We start from the raw sequence: 10,641 nt of genomic DNA on the forward strand, positions 1-10,641 counted from the left end.
CTAGAAATACCATATGACCCAGCCATCCCATTACTGGGGATATACCCAAAGTATTATAAGTCATTCTGCTATAAAGACACATGCACACGTACGTTTATTGCAGCACTATTCACAATAGTAAAGACTTGGAATCAACCCAAATGTCCATCAGTGACAGACTGGATTAAGAAAATGTGGCACATATACACCATGGAATACTATGCAGCCATAAAAGCGGATGAGTTTGTGTCCTTTGTAGGGACATGGATGCAGCTGGAAACCATCATTCTCAGCAAACTGTCACAAGAACAGAAAACCAAATACTGCATGTTCTCACTCATAGGTGGGAATTGAACAATGAGATCACTTGGACACAGGAAGGGGAGCATCACACACCGGGTTCTATTGTGGGGAAGGTGTGTGTGGGGGGGGGGATAGCATTAGGAGATATACCTAATGTGAATGACGAGTTAATGGGTACAGCACACCAACATGGCACATGTATATATATGTAACAAACCTGCACGTTGTGCACATATACCCTAGAACTTAAAGTATAATAAAAAACTGTAAAGAAAACAATTTCTTTATTGACAAATGATGCTTTTTTATGCATAAATATCATGCACCATTTATTAAATGGGGAAAGGCAATATTTTTTTACATATTATGAATATGTGAATTATATGGGTAGAGAGCAAAATTGGATAAGCTTTTTTCTTTCCAGGTTTTCTTGACGGGTGGGGCAGGGAGGGATTTGCTGGGGATAAGGGAGGATGTGGATGGAATTTCGTGACAATTTTCATCTTGCACTTTTTAATTAGGTTCAACCTTTCCCTAATCACCCTTATCCTACCCTCAAAGTAAATCTGCCAAATGTCAGTCAAAGAAATGAGAAGCTTCTAACTTGAGAGTAATTATAGCTAAAGTAGACATGTAACTTTTTTTTTTTAATACTTTAAGTTCTAGGGTACATGTGGACAAGGTGCAGGTTTGTTACATATGTATACATGAGCCATGTTGGTGTGCTACACCCATTAACTCGTCATTTACATTAGGTATGTCTCCTAATGCTATCCCTCACCCCTCCCCTCTCCCCACAGTAGGACCCGGTGTGTGATGTTCCCCTTCCTGTGTCCAAGTGATCTCATTGTTCAGTTCCCACCTATGAGTGAGAACATGCGGTATTTGGTTTTCTGTTTTTGTGATAGTTTGCTGAGAATGATGGTTTCCAGCTGCATCCATGTCCCTACAAAGGACACAAACTCATCCTTTTTTATGGCTGCATAGTATTCCATGGTGTGTATGCAAGTTTGCTGTAGAAACAAAGTTATATTTGATGCTCTTCTTTTTAGCCTCTCTCAGAAAAATATTTAATTGAACCCAAAGAGTGGGCCTGGGGAGAAAAGGAAGCTGGCTTAATGCAAAAATCCTGAAGGTTTTGGTAAAAAGTGTAAATGTAGTACACAGATGATTACTAAAGTTCAGGAAGCAGTAGTATAGTCATTAACAGTGAGGGTTCTGGATACAGATCTGGGTCCAAATCATAGATCTACTGTTTTCTGGACATGTGACCTTAAAAGAATTGTATTTTCTTGCTCAACTCTGTGTGCTTTCTCAATGAAAGCAGAATAATAACCTAAAAAATAGTAGTGACAATTACAAGAGATTCCATTTAAAATACTTAGTAAAATGCCTTGTATATAGTAAGTTATCAGTAAATGTTAGCTATCATTATTGTCATTATTTATGTTACCAGTGACCATCAACTCCCAGACCAGTGCTCCCACCTTCATTATAGTAACACAGGCACTGGGAGGATCATTGCAGGGAGGGCCCATTATTAAAAAAGGGAAGGAGGAAGAGAGTGTCACAAGCTGATGAGGTTGGTCTAGCAATTCTCATGGCTCCCCTGCCATGTTTTTCTTCCATTTCCTTTTTTTATTGTGGTAACACAAAATTTAAAATTTTAATCATTTTCAAATGTACAGTTCAGTGTCATTAAGTACATTCACAATGTTGTACAATTATAACTACTATCCATTTCCAGAACTTTTTTGTCATCTCAAACAGAAACTCTTTGCCCATTAAATGATAATGCACCATTCCTTCCTCCCTCAGTCACTGGTAATCTCTATTCGATGGTCTGTGTCTTTGAATTTGCCTATTATAGGTTCCTAAAGTAAGTGGAATTATACAATAGTTATCATTTTGTGTTTGACTTATATTTTTCTTTTTTTATCATATTTTAAGTTCTAAGGTACATGTGCACAATGTGCAGGTTTGTTACATATGTATACATGTGCCATGTTGGTGTGCTGCACCCATTAACTCATCATTTACATTAGGTATATCTTCTGATGCTATCACTGCCCCCTCCCCCACTCACCCCACGACAGGCCCCAGTGTGTGACGTTCCTCTTCCTGTGTCCTAGTGTTCTCATTGTTTAATTCCCACCTATGAGTGAGAACATGCGGTATTTGGTTTTTTCTCCTTGGGATAGTTTGCTGAGAATGATGATTTCCAGCTTCATCCATGTCCCTACAAAGGACATGAACTCGTCCTTGTATATGGCTGCATAGTATTCCATGGTGTATATGTGCCACATTTTCTTAATCCAGTCTGTCATTGATGGACATTTGGGTTGGTTCCAAGTCTTTGCTAATGTGAATAGTGCTGCAATAAACATACGTGTGCATGTGTCTTTATAACAGCATGATTTATAATACTTTGGATATATCCCCAGTAATGGGATGGCTGGGTCAAATGGTATTTCTAGTTCTAGATCTTTGAGGAATCGCCACAGTCTTCCACAATGGTTGAACTAGTTTACAGTCCCACCAACAGTGTAAAAGTGTTCCTATTTCTCCACATCCTCTCCAGCACCTGTTGTTTCCTGACTTTTTAATGATTGCCATTCTAATGGGCGTGAGGTAGTATCTCATTGTGGTTTTGATTTGCATTTCTCTGATGGCCAGTGATGATGAACATTTTTTCATGTGTCTGTTGGCTGCATAAATGTCTTCTTTTGAGAAGTGTCTATTCATATCCTTTGCCCACTTTTTGATGGGGTTGTTTGTTTTTCTCTTGTAAGTTTGTTTGGGTTCTTTGTAGATTCTGGATATTAGCCCTTTGTCAGATGAGTAGATTGCAAAAATTTTCTCCCATTCTGTAAGTTGCCTGTTCACTCTGATGGTAGTTTCTTTTGCTGCGCAGAAGCTCTTTAGTTTAATTAGATCCCATTTGACAATTTTGGCTTTTGTTGCCATTGCTTTTGGTGTTTTAGACATGAAGTCCTTGCCCATGCCTATGTCCTGAATCATATTGCCTAGGTTTTCTTCTAGGGTTTTTATGGTTTTAGGTCTAATATTTAAGTCTTTAATCCATCTTGAATTAATTTTCGTATAAAGTGTAAGGAAGGGATCCAGTTTCAGCTTTCTACATATGGCTAGCCAGTTTTCCCAGCACCATTTATTAAATAGGGAATCCTTTCCCCATTTCTTGTTTTTGTCAGGTTTGTCAAAGATCAGATGGCTGTAGATGTGTGGTATTATTTCTGAGGGCTCTATTCTGTTCCATTGGTCTATATCTCTGTTTTAGTACCAGTACCATGCTGTTTTGGTTACTGTAGCCTTGTAGTATAGTTTGAAGTCCGGTAGCATGATGCCTCCAGCTTTGTTCTTTTGGCTTAAGATTGTCTTGGCAATGCAGGCTGTTTTTTGGTTCCATATGAACTTTAAAGTAGTTTTTTTTTACAATTCTGTAAAGAAAGTCATTGGTAGCTTGATAGGTATGGCACTGAATCTGTAAATTACCTTGGGCAGTATGGCCATTTTCACAACATTGATTTTTCGTATACATGAGCCTGGAATGTTCTTCCATTTGTTTGTGTCCTCTTTTATTTCGTTGAGCAGTGGTTTGTAGTTCTCTTTGAAGAGGTCCTTCACATCCCTTGTAAGCTGGATGCCTAGGTATTTTATTCTCTTTGAAGCAATTGTGAATGGGAGTTCACTCATGATTTGGGTCTCTGTTTGTCTGTTATTGGTGTATAAGAATGTTTGTGATTTTTGCGCATTGATTTTGTATCCTGAGACTTTGCTGAAGTTGCTTATCAGCTTAAGGAGATTTTGGGCTGAGATGATGGGGTTTTCTAAATATACAGTCATGTCATCTGTAAACGGGGACGATTTGACTTCCTCTTTTCCTACTTGAATACCCTTTATTTCTTTCTCCTGCCTGATTGCCCTGGCCAGAACTTCCAACACTATGTTGAACAGGAGTGGTGAGAGAGGGCATCTCTGTCTTGTGCCAGTTTTCACAGGGAATGCTTCCAGTTTTTGCCCATTCAGGATGATATTGGCTGTGGGTCTGTCAGAAATAGCTCTTACTATTTTGAGGTTTGTCCCATCAATACCTAATTTATTGAGAGTTTTTAGCATGAAGGGCTGTTGAATTTTGTCAAAGGCCTTTTCTGTATCCATTGAGATAATCATGTGGTTTTTGTCTTTGGTTCTGTTTATATGCTGGATTACATTTATTGATTTGCATATGTTGAACCAGCCTTGCATCCCTGGGATGAAGCCCACTTGATCATGGCGGATAAACTTTTTGATGTGCTGCTGAATTTGGTTTGCCAGTATTTTTTTGAGGATTTTTTGCATCGATGTTCATCAGGGATATTGGTCTAAAATTCTCTTTTTTGTTGTTGTGTCTCATATTATACTTAGTATAATGTGTTCAAGGTTCATTCATGTTGTAGAAAAGAATTTCTTTTTTTAGGTTGAATAATATTCCATTGGATGTATATACCACATTTTGTTTGTCTATTTTATTGTGAATGATGCTTCTATGAATATTAGTGTACAAACATCCGAGTCCCTGCTTTTATTTCTTTGGTGTATATACCCAGTAGTGGAACTCATGTATTATATGGTAATTCTATTTAACTTTTACTGGAGGAAAGGCCATTCTTGTTATAAGGTGGCAAGAATTTGGCCGAATTGTTTCTGTGTCCTAGTGTTTTATGGAAGGCAGAACTGAAGAGTGATGAACTAGAATATTTGTTGGAAGAAATATATGAGCAAAGTATTCATGATGCCACATGGCCTCTCTTAAATGCTTATAGTAAAATGCAAGAAGAGAGAAAGAAGAAGCCAAGTGATGGTCTCCAAGACAATGAAAGAGTGACCCCAAAGGCATTTCAGAGATCTTTGAGGCTGCTACTCCTAACATAGGGCCAGAGTGCTAGGGCTTTGAGTGCAGAACAGTTTCAAGGGAGAAGCCCATGATGCACTTGGGATCTCAGGACTTACCTCAAGTCTCTGCTCCCTGCATTCCAGTGCAGTGCTCCTTGGATGCCCCAGCTGTGGTTCAAGAAGACCCAGGTATGGCTCTGGCCACTGCTGTGGAGGGCATTGGTGGTATCCATATGATGCTAATTCTGCAGGCATGGAGAGTGCATGAGCTGTAGAGGCGTGGTTACATCTACTTAGATTTCAGCAGATGCCTACGAGAGTCTCAAGGTCCAGGCCATGGACTGTGAGGTTGGGGTCATTACAGAGAGCCCCCCACTAGAGTAATGCTTAATGGAGCCATGGGAGCAGGCCTGTTGCAGAGACCCTAGACCTATAGAGCCACCAGTGTGTAGTACCAGCCTGGGAGAGCCACAAGTATCGAGCTCCAACTTGTGAGAACTGTAGCATGAGCTGTACCCAGCAGAGCCATGGGGGAAGGGTCCCCTGGAGCCTTGGGGACTTAACCCCTACCACAATGTGTCTAGAAGGCATGAGATAATGTCAAAGAAGATTACCCTCAAGCTTTAAGATTTAATTTTGTTTGCCCTGTTGGTTTTTTTTCTTACATGGGACCAGTTATCCCTTTTTCCCTTTGGGAATGAAAATGTCTGTCCTGTGCCTGTCCTATTATTCTATTTTGGAAGCACATAACTAGTTTGATTTCACAAGTTCACTGCTGGAAGGGAATGTACCTCAGAATGAATTGTACCTGGAGCATCATATGATATTTAAATTGATATTTAAATGAGACTTTGAACCTAGAGTTTAAAGTTGATGCTGGAATGAGATAAGACTTTGGGAGCTATTGGGATGGAATGAATGTATTTTGTATGTAAGGACATACATTTTGGAGCCCAAGGGTGGAATGCTGTTATTTAAATGTGTCTCCTTCAAAATTCAACTTTTTCCAATGTGATAGTAATATTAAGAGATGGGGCCTTTAAGAGGTAATTCGGCTATGAGGGCTCCTCCCTTGTAAATGGGATTAAGGCCCTTATAAAAGAGGCTTTACACAGCACTCGGTCTTTTGCCCTCTATCTTCTACCTTGTGAGGACACAGTGTTTGTGTCCTCCCCTCCAAAGAATCCAGCCCTTACTGAACAACTGCACCTGCCAGTGCTTTGATCTTGGTGTTCCCAGCCCCCAGAACTGTAGGAAATAAATTTCTGTTCTTATAAATCACCCAGTCTGGTATTTTGTTGTAGCAGCACAAACAGACTAAGAAAGAAAAGAATCTGCTCCTTTTCAATTTTTTGGAAGAATTTCGGAAAGATCGTGGTTAATCATCTTTAAATGCTTGGTGGAATTCTACACCTGTGAAACCATCTGGTCCTATCCTTCTCTTTGTTGAGAGGTTTGGATTACTTCATAAATCTCCTTACTTGTTATTGTTCTCTGCAGATTTTCTATTTCCTCATGATTTAGTCTTAGTAGGCTGCATGTTTTTAGAAATTTACTTATTTCTTTTATATTATCCAAGTTTTGACACATGATTGTTCATAGTAGTCTTTTATGATCCTTTGTATTTTGTGGTATCAGTTGAATGTATTTTATTTATATTTTTATTTATTTGAGTCCTCTCTTTTCTTGGTTAATCTAGTTAAGGGCTTGTCAAATTTGTTTATCTTTTCAATAAATGGCATTCTTCACAAAATGAAAAGATTGTAAGCCCCTTTTCAGAAAAAAATATAATCATATATATGTACATAATCAGAAATATGAATTTTATGTTTTTAAATTTGGAAGGTAGCCTCTAATCAGAAAAATTCTTACTGACCAGATTTTGAAAATTAAGAAATCACAAGACAAATGCATTTTCTTTTACTAAGCTTAGCATTCTCAAAGTCCCTATATGGAAAATTGTTTATCACTTAAAAAACAGTTATGAAAAGTCTTGACAATTTAACAATCATATTATTTTTAACTTTTTCTAGGTTTATCAGAACATAATGTCATGGTTTTGTTTTCACTTTTAAATTAGTAGGTAAACTCAATATTTTTGATAATTTATTGATCATTTGTATTGTCTCCACTATTGGTTGGTGATTTATACTATCTGCACAGTTTTCTTTTGAGATGATTTTTGCTTATTGATTTTTAGTTGTCATTTTAAAACTTCACAATTTTCATCTTTTGTACTTCTACAATGTGGCAAATATTTTTGAGGTTGTTGTTTGCATTTTACATATGTTTACGTTTTTTAAAATCTCTGTTGAATAGCAAAGACATGGAATCAACCCAAATGCCCATCAGTGATAGACTGGATAAAGAAAATGACATACATATATACCATGGAATTCTATGCAGCCATAAAAAGGAATGAGATCATGTCCTTTGCAGGAACGTAAATGAAGCTGGAAGCCATTATCCTCAGCAAACTAACACAGGAACAAAAAACCAAACACTGCATGTTCTCACTCATAAGTGGGAGCTGAACAGTGAGAACACATGGACACAGGGAGGGGAACAACACACACTGGGGCCTGTCAAGGGGGCGAGGGGAGGGAGAGCATCAGGATAAATAGCTAATGCATGCAGGCCTTAATACCTAGGTGATGGGTTAATAGGTGCAGCAAACCACCATGGCACACATTTACCTATGTGACAAACCTGCACGTCCTGCACATGTATCCTGGAACTTAAAATTTAAAAAAACTCTATTGAAATGTACATATACAGATAGGTGTATATGTCATACATGTACAGGTCAATATATATTTTCACAATTTCAGTATACTTGTATAATCAGCATGCAGAGGAAATAACAACATGGTCACCATCCCAGGATTTCCTCCCGTGTCCATTTTAAATTATTACCCTGTCCCTATCCTGACATATTTTTTCACATTCCAATACATTTATTCTGCAAAAATAATATGTTTATTTCTTTTTTTTACAGTAAAATTTTATACTGCAAACCTCATATACCTACTTGAAAGATGTTCCAAGGATAAATACAACAAGATTAATAAAACCCAAATTGACTAAATGTGTTCTCACAATATAAGCTGGCATAAAAATAAATAAATTTATGTATTATCGGCCAGGTGTGGTGGCTCATGCCTGTAATCCCAGCACTTTGGGAGGCCGAGGCAGGTGGATCACAAGGTCAGGAGATCAATACCATCCTGGCTAACACTACTAAATCCCGTCCCTAGTAAAAATACAAAAATTAGCCGGGTGTGGTGGCATGCACCTGTAGTCCCAGCTACTCGGGAAGCTGAGGCAGGAGAATTGCTTGAACCTGGGAGGCAGAGGTTGCAGTGAGCCAAGATCATGTCACTGCACTCCAGCCTGGGTGACAGAGTGAGACTCCATCACAAAGAAAAAACCAAAACAAACAAACAAACAAACAAAAAACCCAAAAACCAAAAAACAAGACAAAACAACAACAACAACAAAAATTATCTATTATCACAGTAGCAACAATAATGCACACATAATAGTGACTTATCGATCAATGTTAACTATTCTAATTCTACTTTCCAAAGAAAACAGCAGTTCATTTTAAAAGTCTATTTACATGCCAATGTTTTGTCTGGTTTTCCAGAGGGCTGCTGTAATTCCAGCTTTAAAATGTAAAGTATCCTCTTTGAGTGATTTGCTCAAATTGTGTTGGCATTGGGAAAAAATAAATCATTGCTGTTATTTTGGAATAACACAGAAAGACTCACTAACTTCACATATAGAAACTGAGTCTGTGTTGTACATAACAACATGAGTTTGGGTAGTAAAGCTCTCCGCTAGCTATTTCTAATACTGAATAGATATTTTACAACATAAACTTTACACATGGCCTCAAAACTTTATTCCTGGGTTGTTTTCTATTTCTCACAATCCTTCATTAAATCCTTTCTATTTGTTTGACTTTCTAAATTATCTTTGTATTTCATATATGGGAAAAGGTCTTTGGAAACTAGAAATGCAGTCATGGGTGCAAAAACAAACAAACAAAAACAAACAAACAAAAACTTCGACTTTACCTCAAGATAATTTAGGAAAAGTTCATTGTTTTAAATCTGTGGATATAAGTGACATTGGCTGATGTGGAGTGGACTGCAGGATTCCAGTACCAGTGTATTAATATGGACAGCTGGGCCTCTGAAAGAGACAGCAGGTGTGGGATGAGTGAGTAGAGACACCTCGATCAGTCGAGAGGCAGTCGAGAGGAGGTTGGGGGGCATATCCTTAGCTCTTCAAGCTCTTTCCTCAAAATTTACCCACTAGTCCCTTCCTTTCAATTACTCTATTTTCCACAGAGAAGATATTAGTAGCAATATCCTTCTTCTACATTTCCCCTGAGGCCCTGTGGTCCTGAGGTTGGGAGAGTGATGGGAGAGAAAGGATAAGAAAGGAATGGGAGAGAACATGGAAGCCCTGAAGTCCAGGTCAGTAGAAGAGGTAGGAGTCTTTTAGGCCAAAGAAAAGAGGACCCACGTATTTCCTTGAACTTTGTAGCAGCTAAGGATTAACTACAGAAATGGAGAATCTTGAGGCAGGCCAGATACTTGCAGAGAGCCCATCTGAGGGACAAATTTGGGGCCTACTAGCTTTGAGGCTTATCTTAGAGAGTTGAATTTCTAGAAAGCCCCTTAGGATGGGATAAGGGCCACAGAGTGGGCAATTGTGGGAGGGTTCCTGGTGGAGGTTGGGGATTGGAGTGGTGGCCTGGGGGTGATTTAAAGTAAGAACACAATGCTGGACTGAAGGAGATGGGGAAGGATTCCAGCAAGAAAGCCTACCTTCAGAGTGCAATGTGGAGGCAGTGGCTGCAGTGCCTGAGAGCCTGGGTTTTGGAATACCTGCCACTATGGATTCTAGAAGTAGTGCCAGATTTCTTCCCTGTAGCACTGAATTTCTTCCCTGCCCTCATTTATTTCAATAGGGTGGAGGCAGGAGAGCAAGAAAAGATGGAGCCTTTTGCCTATGGTTAATAATAAGACCAATATATTCTAGAAACAGAGAGAGGCAGGATGAGGTACAAAGAAAGATATCTGTTCTGCTGAAGATTCTTAGTCTCTGGATCTCTTGTCAAGATAACCTTATATTTATTCGCATATGGATGAGTTAACTAGTTAGTACCAAATTGATGCAGAGAGGAAGGAAGGCAAGGGGGTAGGAGCATACACAGGTGGGATTAATCTTACTCAACTTCACCAACAGACTGTTCATTTCTGGTGGGGGATGGCTGTAGTGGTAGAGAAATAGACTGTGGTGGGAAAGGGGAGAGGGGATAAGGAATAACATTTTCTAGCCTTCCCTCCCCCATTTTGTGTTTTTCCTTTTCTCTCCTCTCATGACCAGAAGTCTAGACAGGAAGCAGAGGTCGGTTACCAGGGAAACTGAAGCTGAGTATGCTTGATTCAC

Source organism: Macaca fascicularis, chromosome X (genome assembly GCF_037993035.2).
Source record: "Macaca fascicularis isolate 582-1 chromosome X, T2T-MFA8v1.1".
Lineage (NCBI taxonomy): Eukaryota > Metazoa > Chordata > Mammalia > Primates > Cercopithecidae > Macaca > Macaca fascicularis.